The 21,004-nt window shown below is 50.7% G+C and overlaps 1 long non-coding RNA gene across 4 annotated transcripts; it reads left to right on the top strand.

Moving 5' to 3' along the window:
- Positions 1–7,509: 7,509 nt before the first annotated feature.
- On the top strand, positions 7,510–20,964 carry LOC130707093 (uncharacterized). Of its 4 annotated transcripts, none has more exons than XR_009007081.1 (3): positions 7,510–12,210; positions 12,355–14,985; positions 20,615–20,964. It is a non-coding gene; the product is annotated as an uncharacterized LOC130707093 (long non-coding RNA). The 4 variants fall into 4 exon arrangements; XR_009007083.1 differs by lacking the exon at positions 20,615–20,964 and having other exon boundaries at positions 12,355–12,474; positions 12,553–15,912; XR_009007082.1 differs by lacking the exon at positions 20,615–20,964 and adding an exon at positions 15,652–15,912.
- Positions 20,965–21,004: the final 40 nt, after the last annotated feature.

Below are 21,004 nucleotides of genomic sequence, written 5' to 3'. Positions count from 1 at the left end.
CATTCTGAAAGCTCCATTCATGCTGCCTTGAAGCTACTTGAAATTGACTGCTGTTGACAGGCCACTGGCCACTGTATACATGGCTCTGGGAAGACAATGAGTTTTGTCTAGCTAGCCGGATGCTTCGATGGCCGGGGTGGAGCTCATCGTGCCACGCTCTGGAGCTAAAGGGAAACTCAACGTGAGTACTGACCTCGAGGTAAGTCCCTGAGTAACCGCGCAGAAAGGGCGGCATGCAGCTGTTTCCATGAGGTATTAGTCGCTGTTCTGCTGTATTTTATTTTAGTTTTTATATTTTTTATTGTTGTTTTAAGATTGATTGATGGATTGATTGATTGATTGCTATATTGGGTCTTCGTTTCTGTGCTAGGGCTCTCTCCAGTTACGGTAAGTGGGGGCCACTCTTCATCGCAGTGCGTAGGCCTCTCAGTATCTCAGCCTCTCTTGTTGCGGAGCACAGGCTCCAGAGGCGCAGGCTCAGTAGTTGTGGCTCACGGGCCCAGTTGCCCCGTGGCATGTGGATTCCTCCCAGACCAGAGCTCGAACCCGTGTCCCCTGCATTGGCAGGCAGATTGTCAACCAGTGCACCACCAGGGAAGCCTCTGTTCTGCTCTATTTTAAAGGAAGTACCCTTTCCAGGACTCTTAGGCCCCTCGGGTGTGCATCATTTTCCCTCCAGGATCCCTGAGTGCCTCCAGACCCCTGTGGGCCTGTGAGCAACATGGAGGCCCAAAGGTAGGTCCCTCAGAGGCCCTCTGTGCATGCCGAGTGATGGGCAACACCCTGCACGTTCCTTAAGGAGAGCTACATTTCCAGAGCCCTGGAGCAGCCTCAGGACCACATTGCTAGGCAGTGCGACCTGCCATGGAAGTGTTCGTCACGGCCCCCGTCTGAGCTGCCGTGAGAAAACACTCTGCTTAGAATTCTTCGAGGACCTCGTACCTGAAGTCACTCTGCTGGAGGAGAAAGTCAGCATCCTCCCATGCTGTGGCGCTAACGGGACCCTCAGCGAGAGCACTTGCCTCGCGGTAAGGCCCTGAATTGCCATGCAGAAGCGGAGGCGTGCAGCAGTTTCCATGAGGCCGTAGCCACTGCCCTGCATTATTTTAACGTCAGTACGCTCTGCAGGACATCTAGGAGCCTGGCGTGGGCACCCTATTCCCTGCAAGGACACTGAGTACCCTCAGGCCCCCATGGGCCTGCTAAGCCACATCCAGGCCCGTAGCCCTTCGGAGCCACTCTGTGTATGCCGAGTGTAGGGCAACAGACTGCACTCTTTCTTGGGACAGCTTGACTTCTCCAGCATTCCCACAGGTCCACGAACACCATTCTAGCAGGGCCAACATGCCGTGCAAGTCTGACTCATTGCCCTAGTCTGCGCTGCACTGAGAAAACACTCGGCTTCGTATTCCATCTGGGACCCCCTGTCTGAAGTCACCCTGCCTCCAGGAGAATGTGGGCTTGCGTTCCGACTGCAACTAAAGCCCAGTTCCTCGGATAACACTGCAGGCTTTTGAAGAGCCACGGGCCCGGAGGCCTAGCTGGGGCTTTCCTTGGTTGAGGCAGTTCGCTAGATGCAGAACACCCTGCTTCGAGGAGTTGATTCAACGAAGTAACCACTGGGTAACCTGTGTCTCTTTGGACTTGTTAGAAAGCACAGGGATGTATGCTGCGTGTGCAAGCGGAAATGGGGGCCTGATGGAACTAGCCTTGCTTTCCCATTCTGAAAGCTCCATTCATGCTGCCTTGAAGCTACTTGAAATTGACTGCTGTTGACAGGCCACTACCCACTGTATGCATGGCTCTGGGAAGACAGTGAGTTTTGTCTAGCTAGCCGGATGCTTCGATGGCCGGGGTGGAGCTCATCCTGCCACGCTCTGGAGCTAAAGGGAAACTCAACGTGAGTACTGACCTCGAGGTAAGTCCCTGAGTAACCGCGCAGAAAGGGCGGCATGCAGCTGTTTCCATGAGGTATTAGTCGCTGTTCTGCTTTATTTTAGTTTTTATATTTTTTATTGTTGTTTTAAGATTGATTGATGGATTGATTGATTGCTATATTGGGACTTCGTTTCTGTGCTAGGGCTCTCTCCAGTTACGGTAAGTGGGGGCCACTCTTCATCGCGGTGCGTAGGCCTCTCAGTATCTCAGCCTCTCTTGTTGCGGAGCACAGGCTCCAGAGGCGCAGGCTCAGTAGTTGTGGCTCACGGACCCAGTTGCCCCGTGGCATGTGGATTCCTCCCAGACCAGAGCTCGAACCCGTGTCCCCTGCATTGGCAGGCAGATTGTCAACCAGTGCACCACCAGGGAAGCCTCTGTTCTGCTCTATTTTAAAGGAAGTACCCTTTCCAGGACTCTTAGGCCCCTCGGGTGTGCATCATTTTCCCTCCAGGATCCCTGAGTGCCTCCAGACCCCTGTGGGCCTGTGAGCAACATGGAGGCCCAAAGGTAGGTCCCTCAGAGGCCCTCTGTGCATGCCGAGTGATGGGCAACACCCTGCACGTTCCTTAAGGAGAGCTACATTTCCAGAGCCCTGGAGCAGCCTCAGGACCACATTTCTAGGCAGTGCGACCTGCCATGGAAGTGTTCGTCACGGCCCCCGTCTGAGCTGCCGTGAGAAAACACTCTGCTTAGAATTCTTCGAGGACCTCGTACCTGAAGTCACTCTGCTGGAGGAGAAAGTCAGCATCCTCCCATGCTGTGGCGCTAACGGGACCCTCAGCGAGAGCACTTGCCTCGCGGTAAGGCCCTGAATTGCCATGCAGAAGCGGAGGCGTGCAGCAGTTTCCATGAGGCCGTAGCCACTGCTCTGCATTATTTTAACGTCAGTACGGTCTGCAGGACCTCTAGGAGCCTGGCGTGGGCACCCTATTCCCTGCAAGGACACTGAGTACCCTCAGGCCCCCATGGGCCTGCTAAGCCACATCCAGGCCCGTAGCCCTTCGGAGCCACTCTGTGTATGCCGAGTGTAGGGCAACAGACTGCACTCTTTCTTGGGACAGCTTGACTTCTCCAGCATTCCCACAGGTCCACGAACACCGTTCTAGCAGGGCCAACGTGCCGTGCAAGTCTGACTCATTGCCCTAGTCTGCGCTGCACTGAGAAAACACTCGGCTTCGTATTCCATCTGGGACCCCCTGTCTGAAGTCACCCTGCCTCCAGGAGAATGTGGGCTTGCGTTCCGACTGCAACTAAAGCCCAGTTCCTCGGATAACACTGCAGGCTTTTGAAGAGCCACGGGCCCGGAGGCCTAGCTGGGGCTTTCCTTGGTTGAGGCAGTTCGCTAGATGCAGAACACCCTGCTTCGAGGAGTTGATTCAACGAAGTAACCACTGGGTAACCTGTGTCTCTTTGGACTTGTTAGAAAGCACAGGGATGTATGCTGCGTGTGCAAGCGGAAATGGGGGCCTGATGGAACTAGCCTTGCTTTCCCATTCTGAAAGCTCCATTCATGCTGCCTTGAAGCTACTTGAAATTGACTGCTGTTGACAGGCCACTGGCCACTGTATACATGGCTCTGGGAAGACAATGAGTTTTGTCTAGCTAGCCGGATGCTTCGATGGCCGGGGTGGAGCTCATCGTGCCACGCTCTGGAGCTAAAGGGAAACTCAACGTGAGTACTGACCTCGAGGTAAGTCCCTGAGTAACCGCGCAGAAAGGGCGGCATGCAGCTGTTTCCATGAGGTATTAGTCGCTGTTCTGCTGTATTTTATTTTAGTTTTTATATTTTTTATTGTTGTTTTAAGATTGATTGATGGATTGATTGATTGATTGCTATATTGGGTCTTCGTTTCTGTGCTAGGGCTCTCTCCAGTTACGGTAAGTGGGGGCCACTCTTCATCGCGGTGCGTAGGCCTCTCAGTATCTCAGCCTCTCTTGTTGCGGAGCACAGGCTCCAGAGGCGCAGGCTCAGTAGTTGTGGCTCACGGGCCCAGTTGCCCCGTGGCATGTGGATTCCTCCCAGACCAGAGCTCGAACCCGTGTCCCCTGCATTGGCAGGCAGATTGTCAACCAGTGCACCACCAGGGAAGCCTCTGTTCTGCTCTATTTTAAAGGAAGTACCCTTTCCAGGACTCTTAGGCCCCTCGGGTGTGCATCATTTTCCCTCCAGGATCCCTGAGTGCCTCCAGACCCCTGTGGGCCTGCTGAGCAACATCGAGGCCCAAAGGTAGGTCCCTCAGAGGCCCTCTGTGCATGCCGAGTGATGGGCAACACCTTGCACGTTACATAAGGAGAGCTACATTTCCAGAGCCCTGGAGCAGCCTCAGGACCACATTTCTAGGCAGTGCGACCTGCCATGGAAGTGTTCGTCACGGCCCCCGTCTGAGCTGCCATGAGAAAACACTCTGCTTAGGATACTTCGAGGACCTCGTACCTGAAGTCACTCTGCTGGAGGAGAAAGTCAGCATCCTCCCATGCTGTGGCGCTAACGGGACCCTCAGCGAGAGCACTTGCCTCGAGGTAAGGCCCTGAATTGCCATGCAGAAGCGGAGGCGTGCAGCAGTTTCCATGAGGCCGTAGCCACTGCCCTGCGTTATTTTAACGTCAGTACGCTCTGCAGGACATCTAGGAGCCTGGCGTGGGCACCCTATTCCCTGCAAGGACACTGAGTACCCTCAGGCCCCCATGGGCCTGCTAAGCCACATCCAGGCCCGTAGCCCTTCGGAGCCACTCTGTGTATGCCGAGTGTAGGGCAACAGACTGCACTCTTTCTTGGGACAGCTTGACTTCCCCAGCATTCCCACAGGTCCACGAACACCGTTCTAGCAGGGCCAACATGCCGTGCAAGTCTGACTCATTGCCCTAGTCTGCGCTGCACTGAGAAAACACTCGGCTTCGTATTCCATCTGGGACCCCCTGTCTGAAGTCACCCTGCCTCCAGGAGAATGTGGGCTTGCGTTCCGACTGCAACTAAAGCCCAGTTCCTCAGATAACACTGCAGGCTTTTGAAGAGCCACGGGCCCGGAGGCCTAGCTGGGGCTTTCCTTGGTTGAGGCAGTTCGCTAGATGCAGAACACCCTGCTTCGAGGAGTTGATTCAACGAAGTAACCACTGGGTAACCTGTGTCTCTTTGGACTTGTTAGAAAGCACAGGGATGTATGCTGCGTGTGCAAGCGGAAATGGGGGCCTGATGGAACTAGCCTTGCTTTCCCATTCTGAAAGCTCCATTCATGCTGCCTTGAAGCTACTTGAAATTGACTGCTGTTGACAGGCCACTGGCCACTGTATGCATGGCTCTGGGAAGACAATGAGTTTTGTCTAGCTAGCCGGATGCTTCGATGGCCGGGGTGGAGCTCATCGTGTCTCGCTCTGGAGCTAAAGGGAAACTCAACGTGAGTACTGACCTCGAGGTAAGTCCCTGAGTAACCGCGCAGAAAGGGCGGCATGCAGCTGATTCCATGAGGTATTAGTCGCTGTACTGCTGTATTTTATTTTATTTTTTATATTTTTTATTGTTGTTTTAAGATTGATTGATGGATTGATTGATTGCTATGTTGGGTCTTCGTTTCTGTGCTAGGGCTCTCTCCAGTTACGGTAAGTGGGGGCCACTCTTCATCGCGGTGCGTAGGCCTCTCAGTATCTCAGCCTCTCTTGTTGCGGAGCACAGGCTCCAGAGGCGCAGGCTCAGTAGTTGTGGCTCACGGGCCCAGTTGCCCCGTGGCATGTGGATTCCTCCCAGACCAGGGCTCGAACCCGTGTCCCCTGCATTGGCAGGCAGATTGTCAACCAGTGCACCACCAGGGAAGCCTCTGTTCTGCTCTATTTTAAAGGAAGTACCCTTTCCAGGACTCTTAGGCCCCTCGGGTGTGCATCATTTTCCCTCCAGGATCCCTGAGTGCCTCCAGACCCCTGTGGGCCTGCTGAGCAACATCGAGGCCCAAAGGTAGGTCCCTCAGAGGTCCTCTGTGCATGCCGAGTGATGGGCAACCCCCTGCACGTTCCTTAAGGAGAGCTACATTTCCAGAGCCCTGGAGCAGCCTCAGGACCACATTTCTAGGCAGTGCGACCTGCCATGGAAGTGTTCGTCACGGCCCCCGTCTGAGCTGCCATGAGAAAACACTCTGCTTAGGATTCTTCGAGGACCTCGTACCTGAAGTCACTCTGCTGGAGGAGAAAGTCAGCATCCTCCCATGCTGTGGCACTAACGGGACCCTCAGCGAGAGCACTTGCCTCGAGGTAAGGCCCTGAATTGCCATGCAGAAGCGGAGGCCTGCAGCAGTTTCCATGAGGCCGTAGCCGCTGTTCTGCGTTATTTTAACGTCAGTACGCTCTGCAGGACATCTAGGAGCCTGGCGTGGGCACCCTATTCCCTGCAAGGACACTGAGTACCCTCAGGCCCCCATGGGCCTGCTAAGCCACATCCAGGCCCGTAGCCCTTCGGAGCCACTCTGTGTATGCCGAGTGTAGGGCAACAGACTGCACTCTTTCTTGGGACAGCTTGACTTCCCCAGCATTCCCACAGGTCCACGAACACCGTTCTAGCAGGGCCAACATGCCGTGCAAGTCTGACTCATTGCCCTAGTCTGCGCTGCACTGAGAAAACACTCGGCTTCGTATTCCATCTGGGACCCCCTGTCTGAAGTCACCCTGCCTGCAGGAGAATGTGGGCTTGCGTTCCGACTGCAACTAAAGCCCAGTTCCTCGGATAACACTGCAGGCTTTTGAAGAGCCCCGGGCCCGGAGGCCTAGCTGGGGCTTTCCTTGGTTGAGGCAGTTCGCTAGATGCAGAACACCCTGCTTCGAGGAGTTGATTCAACGAAGTAACCACTGGGTAACCTGTGTCTCTTTGGACTTGTTAGAAAGCACAGGGATGTATGCTGCGTGTGCAAGTGGAAATGGGGGCCTGATGGAACTAGCCTTGCTTGCCCATCCTGAAAGCTCCATTCATGCTGCCTTGAAGCTACTTGAAATTGACTGCTGTTGACAGGCCACTAGCCTCTGTATACATGGCTCTGGGAAGATAATGAGTTTTGTCTAGCTAGCCGGGTGCTTCGATGGCCGGGGTGGAGCTCATCGTGCCACGCTCTGGAGCTAAAGGGAAACTCAACGTGAGTACTGACCTCGAGGTAAGTCCCTGAGTAACCGCGCAGAAAGGGCAGCATGCAGCTGGTTCCATGAGGTATTAGTCACTCTTCTGCTTTATTTTAGAGGGAGTACCCTTTTCAGGACTCCTAAGCCCCCTGGTTGGCACCCTTTTCCCTACAGATCACTGAGTACCCCCAGAACCCTCTATGTTTGCTGAGCAACAGCCAGGTCAGTTGGCCCTTCACATGCCCTCTGTGTAGGCCGAGCAAAGGGCAACATGCTACACTCTTACTTGAGAGAACTAGATTTCCTCAGCACTCCAACAGCTTTAGGAAAACGTTTCTACCCCGTCTAACATGCCATGGAATTGTGCCTCATTGCCCTATTGTGAGCTCTACTGAAAAAGCACTCTGCTAAGCATTCCTTCTAGGACTTCCTACCTGAAGTTACCCTGCCTCCAAGAGAAAGTTGGCTGGCGTTCCAACTGTGAGTAAAGCACATTTCTTCGTGTTACAGTGCAGGCTTTTGGAGCAAGCACAGGCCCAGAGGCCTAACTCAGGCATTCCTTAGTTGAGGCTGTTCACTACACACAGAACACCCCGTGTAGAAACGCTGATTCAGGGAAGTGCCCAGTGTGTAGCTCGTGTCTGTTTTCACTTGTTAGAAAGCACGTGTAAGTGTGCCGCTTGTCCACCTGGAAATGGGGGCCTGACGGCAGAAGCCATCTCGTCAGAGGTGTTGGGAGTGTGTAGAGGCCTTATATTCCTGTTGTGTGTCCTGCAGGCATCCCATGAAAGACCAGAATCTAGGTCAACTTGGGCAAGCCACTTAAGTGAGCCTCAGCTTTCTTTATTTGTAAGGTGGGCACCACAGCGCTTCCCTCCCGTATGCATGGCGAAATCCTGGCAACAAACGTACACCATGTGGCCCCACTTTGAAATCTTTAAAGAGGTCTGCCAATAAAAGTGTCTGTAGGTTGTACCTTCCCTGCAATGCGACACCTGGTCCAAGGTGGAGAGGTTCAGGAGTGAGCAGTTTGCCCTTCACATGAATGGACAGAGCTCAGCCAGCGGCGTCCCTTCACTGAGATCCTGGCTGCCGAGGTCCACACTTTCCATGTATCCAGGCTAGTTTCAGATGGAGACTGAGAGGGAAAATAGGCAGGTGTAAGGATGCAATCCTCAAATCTTTGGCTTCAAATAATCCATCCCAAACTGCTACCCGAGCCCCCCAGTATCAAAAAGGAAACATGTTATAGACCCAGAAAAATGTGTTTCCCAAAAGGCCTAGGTTTGCCCTCATAGTCATCAGTATCTAAAATAGAAGTAGCACTACACTTAAAATCTTAAACTTCTATGTATATAGGGACCAAAGGCATTTTCATCAGAAAGAAAAGGGATTTAATAATGAAACCACAGACAGATAAATTGTTTTCAAGCCCCTGATAAGAGAGGGGAGAAATGTCAACTTCATGGGAGTTGCAGAATCAGCAGTTAGGATTTTTGGATGCCAACACTGGGGGAGAAGAGACTCCAGCCTGTACCCTCCCCGCCCACCCTCCGCAGTATGCCTGGTTAGGAGGTGAGTCCTGCAGGCGCGGTGGCCCCTGGGCTGGCCGGAGCGGCAGGGTGAGTGCAGGGGTCCCTGAACAGAACAGTTTACCCTCCCTTCCCAGAGACACCTGGCAATGTCTGGAGGGTGGGCTAGCGGCAGGTGGCCAGGGACGCTGCTAAACACACTGCAATGCCCAGGACAAAGCCCACCACAGGGAACAATTCAGCCCAGAATGTCAGCAGTGCTGAGGGTGAGAAACCTATGCACGTGGCAATGCTGGCCTCCAGGAGGAGCTCAGGAGACAGCGCAACCCCTTTCCTGCCCACAAGGGGGCGATGGTCCTCTCCTGTAGCTTGCTCCAATTTAAGGGCCTTTTGCTGTCCGCTGCTGGTGAGTGACCCGGTGCCCTGGCTTTAGGAGTCGGGGCCTGAGGGCCTCGTTAGCTCCCCGAATTCTGTGCACTCAGAGTGCGCTTTACCCCCACGCTCCCCGCTGTTGTAGAGCAGGGTCTGCAAAGCCAGGAGGAGGGATTGCTGGATTTGGCGCTAGCAGGCGTGGTCTTGGCGTCACTGGTAATGCACAGGGTGGTATCTGGGGTAGAAAGAGACGAATCAGGCCGATTAGCAGCGAGGTGGCGGCTGCTGTGCGGAGCGCCCCTGAGTCGCGAGGCTCCGGGACCCGCTGGTCAGCAGCAGAGGCGTGACGACGACGAAGCCTCACCCCGTGCCCCGCGGCCTGGGCCTTTCGGAGCTGCCCTCTTCAGAAGGCTCTCCCAGGCGCAGACCACCCCATCCCCAAGCCCCAGCACGCTGGCCACTCCGCACTGGGCACCTAGGGGTAGTGCGGGGTGTGGTGTCCACGCCAGACTGACGTCCAGGTCAGAGGGGCTCAGCCTGAGGCTGAAAGGAGATGGATGGCTCAGTAGGTTAGTGGCGGTATCTCTTGGGAGGGAAGCACAGGGAATTTTTACTTCTCAGTTATCTTCTGCATTTTAAAAACTTCTGCCATGAGTATGCATTTCTGTAACCAAAACCTTATTAGAGTGGAAGCTTAGCGAGGCAGCTTTGCAAAAGGACCCTGCCTGACTCTTGACCCGCCTGTGTGCCTAAATGCGCATGCAGCTGCGGCTTGGTCAGCAGTGGTGACCTCCTGAAGCTATTTACAACCTGTAAACGGTGTGTGCTCCTCCACGGGATATCTCAGTTCTCTGACTCTCAGGTTCTTCTTCTGTGGAGAAGAAGGGCAGATATGTTCTACAAATGTCCACAGTTCCCCGTGGAGAAGGTACCTCTGGGCATGAACATGTGCTGGAGTGGCATGATGCTGGGGTCTGCCCCTCGCAGCTCAATCTCAAAGACTCCAAGCAGAGCCACCTACTTTATATTTTTCTTCCCTTCTGAAGACATTGGCTGGCACTTGGCCTTGGTCCAGGGTGTACGCCTTCTTCAACCTGTTGACTGCAGAGTCCTCACATTGCTTTGGGCTTGGTCCAAGTCTGTGCTTGAGTGGAGGACGGGGCTTTGAGAGGGTCCACACGCCCCTCCTTCCCAGCCACGCACCTTCTTTTCCTTGCCAAGCTCTCCCTTCTCCTACTGTGACAACGAAGCAGCTGCTTCAACCTCTTCTGTAACCTGGGCTCTCTCATCTGTCTTCAGTTTTTCCCGTGCTCATAGCTGGATAGAAACCTGCTGGGGGGTGTTTTTCAGACGAACTTGAGTAACTTGCCCTCGTAGATTAGTTAAGAGCCTGTAGGTCTCGAAGGGATTTGTGGAAAAGACCCAGCAGAGTCTGCGAGAACCCGAGGCGGCTGTGGCTGGAGCCAGGTGAGCCACAGGTTAGGGGCGTCTGGGCCTCATCCTGTGTGAGGGTGGATGCGCTACTGCTGTCCTCTGCCTCGGGCCCTCATCTGTGAAATGGGGGAACAGTGAGGACTGCCCTCCCGAGGTCGTCATGAGGCTTAATGTGTGAATGCACTGACCACTCAGAGCAGCCCTCACCGCAGGGAGAGGTGTGTGTGTGTGTGTGTGTGTGTGTGTGTGTGTGTGATTGCAGCCACCGGGCTTCGCTTTTCTCCACCAGCTCCTTCTTCACGGGGAAGCAAGGAGAGGCATGGGAGGGAGGGAAGGAGAAGACTAGAAAAAGGAGGCAGAGGGAGGTCCCTGGGGAAGGGTTTCTGCCACTCATGCATGGGTGGCCTGGGCTCCAAACTTGGGGTTTTACACCAGGGCGTGTGAGCAAGGGGCGGCGGCCAGGGGCAGAGCATTTGCAGACCGTGCGTAGGTCTGGACAGAGCAGGAAGACGCCAAGGCTCTGCCTCCTCCCAGCTGTCAAGGCCCGAGGCAACAGGTCACCCCTTCTGAGTCCCTGAGAAATTGGGAGGTGCTAGTCCAAGGGCACAAAGTTTCAGTTATGCCAGATGAAAACAAGTTCTGGAGCTCTGCTGTATAATATGGTGCTTGTAGTTAACAATACTGTATTGTGTGCTTAAAATTTACTGAGGATGGCTCCTATCTTAAGTGTTCTTACCATACACACAAAGAATGATGATAATAGGAATAATAATAAATAAAGGAATGAATAGGTCGGGAGGACACCTTTGGAGTGACACATATGTTTACGGTGTAGATTGTGGTGATGGTTTCATGGGTGTAATCTGTCTCCATACTCACAAAGTTGCATGTATTAATCATGTACAGCTTTCTGTATGTCAATGATACCTTCATAACGTGGTTTAAAACAATAAAATGGGGGGGAATATAGTCACTCCAAGTACTGAGCACGTTGCCTGTCACAGTAAATAAGGAAATAAATGTAATTATGGTTTAACCTTAGCTCAGGACTGAGAGTGGGTCCCACAGGTACTTGGCAGGTGGTGTCTGTGGCCAGCTCCTCCACCCTGGCTCAGCACTGCTTCTGTGAAGCACAAGGGCTCCCCAAACACAGAGACCAACTCCAGGTGCACACTCGTGACAGAGAAGGTGGGTTGGTCGCAGACACCTTGTTTTGGTTACTTGCTATTCCTTCCTCCACACACCCTTTCATTGTCCTGGTCCTTAACCTTTAACTCCTGTAAGAAGCAGGGTTTGCAGATTTCTGAAGACATTTTGCAGTGTGCAGACCTGTTTCACCTTTGTTCCCCATCCTTGGGTCTGGAGATAAAGGCGGGAAGACAGTACTCCATGAAAGCAACAATCACAAACCTCAGGTATGCTCACCCTCAGGTGCCTCAGACTTCAAAGAAATGGCAAACTAGGCATCTCATTTTATACATGGCCCTCTTTAAGTACACTTGTATGTACATAAAATGAAATTGTACTGAAATAAATCTTATTGCTGAACGTTTGCTTTTCGGAAGACACTTTGGTGTAAAAGTTCCTAAGAAAATTTGTTTTTTTAAAGGACCAAAAGTGGGGTGAGTGTTTCATGGGTAAAGACCTTTTTCGTAACGAGTGAAGGTGAAATGAGCAGACTGTGCAACTCAGATTCCAGCTGCGTCCCCGTCACTACCCTCGGGAGTGTGCCGGAAGGACCCCAGAGAGCTGGCCCACTGCGATGAGCTTACAGCCTTGGGGCCCCAAACTGGAAGGATGGTCAGCATTCCTGGTGCTCTGGGTTCAGCAAGACCTGACTGAGGTGGGTGGGAGGTGAGTGGGAACACAGTTTTGCCCAGAGCTATCTCGTTGGCCTGTGTTAGAGGGGGAACAGAAGGTCAGAGCAGGCCTGGGTGAACCCCAGGTGCTGGCTGAATGTAATTTTTTTTTTTTTTTTTTAATAAAGGGACTCTCTTTTCTGGTTGTTGGCTGAGTATGTAATGTCCACTCTGGGTCATCTAAGGGCCGAGACCAAGTACTCTGTTCCTGCTGTGACCCGTGCTTCTGCTACCACGTGCTGCACAAGGTAGGTACCTCAGAGTCCTAGCTGAATAGCTCATAGAGAGACAGGTCTCAGCCTTGCTTCTCCACCTGCATCTTACAGAGGTGGAAAGTAGGAACTGCAGCCCAGCAAGCCACGGACCCAGGCAATGCTAAAACTGCAAAGTCACCTGTGTTGATTCCAGCCAGCTTTTAGTAAGTAAATCCGTGACTCTTGTAAGAAGAGATTTCAGAAGATGTGTACCTTCTACAGAATTCACATTTAGTGAGGGGCGTGTGAAAAGGTATACACAATTTTAATCTTTTTATTTTACTAATAGCGTATCTTAATGATTGAAAAATAGAAATTCCTGTAAATAAAAAGAAAACCAGAAAGTACTCATACTTTACACACCTAGTGTTCACGATCTAATGGGCCTGCTTCCCCTTCCCCTCTCTCTTCTATCTGAGCCTCCACGATGGACGGGACTCACCTGGTACAAGTGACGCGGGGTCGAGCTGGACTGTTGGTTTTCTGCTCCGCCTCTGCTTCCTCTCCGCATCCTGGACTCTAAAGAAGATGAATGAAATGTCTGCTCTGGTTGCTGGCTGTTTCATCTCCAACTTAACCTCAGTCTGTGGTTGTGGAGGGCCTCAGAAGTCAGGAAGGTCCCCCGCCGCCAACATGGGGAGGGTGGGGCCGGACCCAGGTTCCAGCCCAGCCCTGACACGCAGTGCGCTCAGTGGGACATGTTGGCATGCATGCAAGGCTGTAGCGCTGCCAGCCCCCATATGCTGCCTTCTTGAGGGCTGGCGGTGCCCTTCAGGACTGGCTGCATCTTTCGTCCCATTTGAGTGGGCAGTAGTAGATAATAAAATCTCAGAATATCCCTTGACCCGTGACCATCCAGGCAGGCATCTGTGGTCCTCCAGCTCAGGCCTGCCTGGGCCCTGTCAAGCCCCTGTGGCCAATCACTGAGCTGACCTTGCTGCTGGGCAATTGAACAGCTACCTGGGCAGCGTAGACGGCCCCTTGGGAAGTTTCAGTTCCCTACATCCATGTGATTGAGAAAAGGGCTTCCTCCCTCATAGCCTCTCAGCCTTCTGAGAGGAAATAACCCTGCAGACATTGAGTGTGGCCCTGGCCACAAGCAGCATACAGCAGACCGTGGCCCTGCAATCCTCTGGCCTTCGGGTTGTTGCAAACCTTTGACATTCATACTCATTGAAAATCAAAGGTATGGGAGCAAGTGGCTTCCCAGCTGGTGTTCGCACTCTGAGGCCACGTGGTCTCCAGGAGCCACGTGCATCCGGGCCCAGTCCCTGCGGCCTCCGGAAAGCCAGCCGACTGTGGATTCCACGGTACAGGATCATCCTCGAGACACTGCTCCGCTGAGTAACAGTTCCCTTACCACCTACCGTTTGGTTTCTGTTCTCTGTAAAGGAGAGAGCAGAGACTGGGAAATGAGCAAATGTGTTCTGTGGAGATGGGTAATTAATATAGTCAGAGGGCAGGTGTGACTCCTGGGCTCCCACCTCCCAGGGACACAAATGAAGTCTGTGTGCCTTTTGAGGTATACTGGCAATCAGGGCCAGCCTCTGATATGAGGCCCCGATGCCCAAAGCAAGAGTCTTGAGTTTACCACCAACAGCGAAGTTGCTATTTTAGCTAGTGGAAGAGCTTCCTGCCATCAAGGGAGGACAACAAGAGCCCTGGATGGGTGACCACAGTCACTGACCTTAACTGAACCTCTTCTTTTCTGTTAAAATGGACATTGAGTGGGTGTCGCCTGCAGTTTCTGGAAGCCCTGGATGCAGTGAGAGAGACTTTTCCTGTGAATGGGGCCACCCAAAGGCATTTAGCAGGACAAAGGATTGGAGGGAGACCAGATCACACTGCAAGAGAGTGAGCCACCAGAACTGCCAGGTCCAAATCCACTCTTAAACCTGTCTCTTGCAGTTATTAATTTATTTCTATCGTTTAAAAATAATGTTTTATTTTACTTTAGTAAGTGTGTCCAGTCCATTGGAATCAAAAAAGTCATAGCTGATACATCAGAACGAATAATCCCTGAGACTCCCTTGGGTGCCCTACTGGATGGGGCATGGCTGGGCGAGATGAAGACACTGAGTAGGGTCCGAACTTAGGGGAACTGCCAGACTGCTGTGTCTCTGTTCCTTCCCTGTCCCAGGAGAGCGAAATCCCGGAACAATGGAAGGACAAGCAAAATGGGGAAGAGGTCTTTTGGTGGCTTAACTGTTCTGTTTGTATTTTCCTTTGTTATGTTCCGTTTTGTTAATGTGTGTTTTTACTAGGAAGTTACCCATTTTCTCTAGATTTCTAGTGTGACACAATAGGTTTCTCATTCTAGTTTTCAACCGAATTGTCACTTATTAACTGACATCCATATTTCATTTGGGTTTCCTTCATTCTAACTTTTTGTCTTCCAGGATGCCATCCAGTGTATCATGTGACATTTAGTCATCATGTCTGTTTAGACTCTTCTGGGCTTTCACAGTTTCTGAGACTGTCCTTGTTTCTATGACCTTGACATTGGTGAGTAGTACTGGTCAGATATTTTGTTGACTGTCCCGCTTTGGAATTTACTTGGTGTTTTTCTCAGGATTAGGCTTGAGTTATGGGTTTTAAGTAAGCAGATCACAGAGGTAAAGTGCTTTCTCATCACTTTATATCAAGGGAACAGGCTCTCAAGGCAACTTATCACTGTTACTATTAACTTTGGTCACCTGGCTGAGGTAGTTTGTCAGATTTCCCCACAATAAAGTTAAGTTTTTCCCATTTCCGTGCTGTGTGTCTTCTTTAGGAGGAAGCTACTTTGGGAACCAGCACTTATGGAGACAGGAGTTATCTCCACCTCCACAATCCATGGATGGCTGAGTGTCCACATCAATTATTTAGACTTCCACATAGGAGATTTCTATTCAACCTTATTGATCAAAACAAACAAACAAACAAACAAACAAACAAAACCCTATGCAGTTACTTATTTTTACCAGCATGGACACCTGTGGACAGTTTTTGTTTGTTTGTTTTTCTTTGTTTTTTTAACTTTTTGTTATAATCCAGCAGTCCAGATTTTGTTGCTAAGTTCATTCCTACTTTGGCTATTGAGAGCTCTTTCCATTGGCTCCTGTTTTCCTTTGACATCATTCCACCCTGTGGACTTTTTTTTCTTGATACTTCCTTATTTTCTGATATAAGATTCAAGATTGGGGCTTCCCTGGTGGCGCAGTGGTTGAGAATCCGCCTGCCAATGCAGGGGACACAGGTTCGAGCCCTGGTCTAGGAAGATCCCATATGCCGCGGAGCAACTAGGCCCGTGAGCCACAATTACTGAGCCTGTGCGTCTGGAGCCTGCGCTCCACAACAGGAAAGGCTGCGATGGTGAGAGGCCCGCGCACCGCGATGAAGAGTGGCCCCCGCTCGCTGCAACTAGAGAAAGCCCTCGCACAGAAACGAAGACCCAACACAGCCAAAAATAAATAAATTTAAAAAATTAAAAAAAAAGATTCAAGATTGTCCTGGCTCATATATTTACTGTGTCAGTCCTAGTGTCAGCCATTATTTCAAAGAGCTCTGGTTCCTTTTACTAGAGAATGTTATGAAAAAGTTACATATAGGAGCTGAAAGTGCTCAGCTGATAATGCAAGGAAATATATGCATGTATTCCCACCTTTGTGTATTGTTGGGTCTCAGGGAGGGGTGCTCCACAATGGCATATCAATTATTTTGAATGACAGTTCCTTAATAAATGGCTGATGCAAGAGGGACACTCTATCTCCTTGAAAGCAGGAAATAAGTCTCTCATGTGAAAGGTGCAGAAGCCTATATGAACAACCCTTGGTACTTCTTTAATTTACTACCCCAAGCCCAAACTCTGTTTAGATTCTTCACTAATTGAGTATCCCAAACCTAAGTTTCTTTGGCCAGTAAATTCCCCATAACTTTATTCTGTGATGAAATTAAGCCTCACTTTCTGTTACAGTTGGGGAGGGATCTGTAAAGCACCTTGGTTTTTAAAGCAAAGGTTTGTCACTGGAACAAAGTGTCCCCCCAAAATAGTCTGATGCTCAAGATGTCTGTGTTCCCTTCATGTGATAGTTCAGGGCAGGTGGGGGTCGGGGCCCGGGCTCTGTCCTCCTTGTTTCTCTTCCCGGCTTTCAGGTGGAGGGCTCCCACCAGCAGGAGATGGGGTGACCACGTGGCACCGTGCCCTCCATCCTAGGACACAGGCTGGCCCAGGCCCTCACCACCTCCAGCACTTCCATTTGGAGCTGCAGTGGGTGGGAAAGCTGGGAGGTGCAGGCTGGCTGTGAACAGGAAAAAGGGACGTGGGTTCTGGTGGACAGCTGGGCGGCTCTGCTGTGGCAGGGTCACCCGGAAGCTGGCGCACAGCCTCTGGGTCCTGTGAAACACGATTACACAGCAGCATGCAGTCTTTGATGCTTTGTGGTTCTGGAAATCCTATAGGAGGTGGTTCAGAGCAGATTAAGGTAATGCTCTCAGTGGAGGTGGTGAAGCCAAAGGTCTGCCCTTGAGACTGAAGGTGCTAATGTGGGTGTATATACAGGACAAAACCATCTCGTGTGAATGTAGATTGGGCTCGTTTAAGATCAGTGCAGTTGTGGGGCTTCCCTGGTGGTGTAGTGGTTGATAATCTGCCTGCTGATGCAGGGCACACGGGTTCGAGACCTGGTCCGGGAAAATCCCACATGCTGCAGAGCAGCTATGCCCCTGTGCCACAACTACTGAGCCCCCATGCCTAGAGCCCGTGCTCCGCAACAAGAGAAGCCACTGCAATGAGAAGCCCGCGCACCACAGTGAAGAGAAGCTCCCCTCGCCGCAACTAGAGAAATCCCTTGTGCAACGAAGACCCAACGCAGCCAAAAATAAATTAATTAAATAAATAAAGATTTAAAAAATCTTTAAAAAAGGAAAAAAAAAATCAGTGCAGTCGTGTTATGCCTAAAATCTCATATCTTGTGCCTTTCCTCGGGCACACCTTCCTCAGTTCCTGAGGCTACTGTAACTCACATACAGGGGAATGGAGAGTGGGCTATCTAGTGTGAGACCTTCTTTACCCTGTGTGTGAGTCTGCTCGGGGCCGCCATAACAAATACCACAGACCGGGGAGCTTGAACAACAGACCTACCTCCTAGTCCTGGATGCTGCCTGAGATCAAGGTGTCTGCAGGCTGGTTTTTCCTTGAGGCTTCTCTCCTTGGTGTGTAGACAGCCATCTTCTCTTCACATGATCTTCTGTGTCGTAATCTCTTGTGGTAGGACATCAGTCTTATTGGATTAGGATCCACCCTAGTGACCTCATTTTAACTTGATCACCTCTTTAAAAACTGCATCTCCAAATACCGCCACATCCTGCGGTCTTGGGGGTTAGGGATTCAGCATGTGAATTTTCGGGGGGCACAACTGAGCCCACAGCATCCTGCTTAGGAACTAACGTGCCTGGGTCCTTCCTTCCCTCAAGTCCCATGGGGATCATGCGATAGCTAAGGGAGAGGCCACTCGTGCAGTGTTTGTGTCCCAGTTGGGGAACCCTTCTCTGCTCTCTTTGATCAGGCAGCAGCAGTGCCAGCCCCATCCTGAGGTGAGCAGTTCTGGGGTTTCCTGCCGTGTCGCCTGGCCGGCTGAGGTGCTCATTGTCAGGGAACCAAGAGCCACCAGCCTCGTGGGGATGCCGGGGACTCTCAGGGCCTTGGCAGATGTCTCTCCCAGCAGATACTCTAGCGAAAGTGGGGAAACATTTGGGGATTACATGTGGCAGAGAGTCACAGTCTCGTTCATGCTTCAGAAAGACCATGTTGGGGTGGGATGTGAGACGCACCGTGGGGACAGGGAACTTTGTCAGGGCCTGATGGAGGAACCAGGCAGTAGATCGGGCTTGGGCCAGGGCTGTGGGTGTAGAGGGGAATTAGTGTGAATTTGGAGGAGGGGGTCGCAGGGTATGAGATCAGCTGGTGCACAATTCTCTGGTTGGTTGATGGTGAGGTAACAGGGGGGTGAACAGTATCAATTCTTAGGTGCCAGTAGGTCTGGGGGCTCTTGATCATCAAGTGCAGTAGTTAATGTCTTCCATCTGGTAGAAGTCTGTAAAACAACTCAGGAAGCGTGCATCAGATGCTGTTATCCAGGTATTTCATAAAATACCATAAAAGCCCTCAAACTCCATAAAATAAAGTCCACTGTTTGTGTACATTTTGCATTTAGTCTAGAGATTGCGTTCATTTCCACAGTTAACTTAGGTCAGCACCTTTTATCCCATCTCCTACAGTGAGTTTTTTCCATGCATTTCTAATACAGTTAGAGTCTGTCACATTGAGTATTCCATCCTGTAATACTCCTACACCGTGAATAACTAAATTTGAATAGAGTTTGATTGGACCCTTGGGCTATACACATCTGTGGGTTTAGACAAATGCATAGTGACAGGTATCCATCCTAAAGTATCACATGGAACACTTCAAACCCCCCACCCCATGATCTGCTTATCATCTATGTAGCTTTGCCTTTTCCAGAATGTCACCAATGGGGTCATACTGTGTGCAGCCTCCTCAGCCTGGATGCTTTCATTTAACAATATATACTGAGGATTTATCCATGTCTTTCCATAGGCTGATGGTGCATTCCTTTCTGCTGCTCAGTAGTATTCCATTGCATGTGTATGGGAGGAAAAACAATTTTCACTCTGTCCTTCTAGGTTCTTGGTTGAGCCCCACCCCCGCCCTGTAATAAAAGCCAGATTAACAGGAGAAAAACAGATGTTTAACAGCATGTATACCTCCTGTATACAGGGGAGCTACCCAGAAAAATTGAGTCAGTCCCTGAAATGGCCAAAGCCATCACCTTAAATACCAAATACCATGTTCAGATAAAAACAAAAGACCTTGGGGAAGGGGGGAAGACAATAGTGGCAGGTTATCATGCAAAGCACAGTAAACAAAGGTATTGTATGCAGATTTAAGTCGGGACTTCTCCGTTGATAAGAGTGACTTGAGATTTAATCATCCTTCTATTTCTGGTGCAAAGAGGGACACTCCGTTACAAATGGAGATTTCCTTATAAATGTCCTTCATAAAAGGTCGGTCTCTACTCAGTTTTTTCTATCTTTCTTTTTTTGAATGAGATTGAAATAATCCTTATGCCAGAGAGACATATATTGGCGTGGTGTATTCTGCTCACCTTGATATGGATGTACTCCACTTTGCTTGTGCAGTCATCTAGTGAAGGATATCCTGATTTCTTCAGGTTTTTAGCCATTATGAATAGTGCTGCTGTGCATAATTGCATCCTTGTCTGCTTTTGGACATAGATTTTCAAAGCAGTTGCCTATATACTGGACGCATAATTGTTGGACCCCGAGGGGAGACTTGATTAGTTGTTGAAAAAAGCTGTGGAACTGTCTTGCCTCGTGGCTGTACATGCACCCCAGCTATGAGGAGGGGTTGCTCCTCACCCTCCAGCAGTCAGTGTTGCCATAGTTTTGGAGTTCAGCCATCCTAGTAGGTGTGCTGTGATGGCTGACGATTTTAATTTGGAAATCCCTAATAGTATATGATTTTTTGTATAATTTTTGTATGATTTTTATCATCTGTATATCTTTTTTGGCCAGGTGTGTGTTCAAATCCTTACCCATTTAAAAAATGGGGTTGTTTTAGAGGTCTTTGTCCATTTTGAGTCCAAGTCCTTTACTGGATATGTGGTTTACAAGTATTTTTCTCCCAGTTTGTGGCTTGTCTTTTTTATCTTGGAGAGGCAGCAGTGAGTGGTGGCATGAAGTGAGATCTTCATTCCCTGCCCAGGAATTGAACCTGGGGAGCCTGGATGAAAACTAGGAATCCTAGCCACCACCCCTGCTAGCTCTTGCCCCCAGTGAAAAATGCATTTGTCATAGAGGTAAAAACTGTAAAAACAGGTACAAAGTTTATTATTAGAGACATAGCACAGCAACAAGTGGGAGAGCACACAGAGAAACCGTTTGTTTAGTTAAGACAGAAGCAAGGCAGAGATGCACACCCGGAGAGAAAGGGTGTGGACACCCTGCCTAATGAGGAGGAGTGCAGTAAAGAGGTGGTTAAGTCACTTATATAGGGCAGTTCTTCCGGGTCTCTGTTCACCTCTGGCCAATTATCTGCTTTCTTTTTCCACAGCTGCCCTGCCCTAGGACCCTCCCCAACATGCGTGCGCAACTTTTTTCCAAGATGGATTACAGACCAGAGGCCTATGGGACGACCTTAGCATCACCTATTTTGGGGTGGTGCCCCTTCCTTTTTGACCCCCAAGGAACCTTTCTGCACATGTGCAATGTTTCCGTTGCCCCAAGGATGAGAAATGTATGATCTCTTGATCTTTTAACAGGGTTTAGTCCCACTCTGTCCCTCCCATAAAAATGTCCAATGTCTGGTTATTTACCCTATTTCTGTTGCTGGTTTTCATATCGAGGTGCAGACCTCGAAATGTAGATAGGAGTCCGGTCATAAATATGTAGTCCTAGAGCCCGTTTGTCTCTTGCTTCAGGAAATGTAAACAGGGGGCTGGTT

The sequence above is a fragment of the Balaenoptera acutorostrata genome, chromosome 2, assembly GCF_949987535.1.
Source record: "Balaenoptera acutorostrata chromosome 2, mBalAcu1.1, whole genome shotgun sequence".
NCBI lineage: Eukaryota > Metazoa > Chordata > Mammalia > Artiodactyla > Balaenopteridae > Balaenoptera > Balaenoptera acutorostrata.
This window is presented reverse-complemented; position numbering and strand designations above follow the sequence as displayed.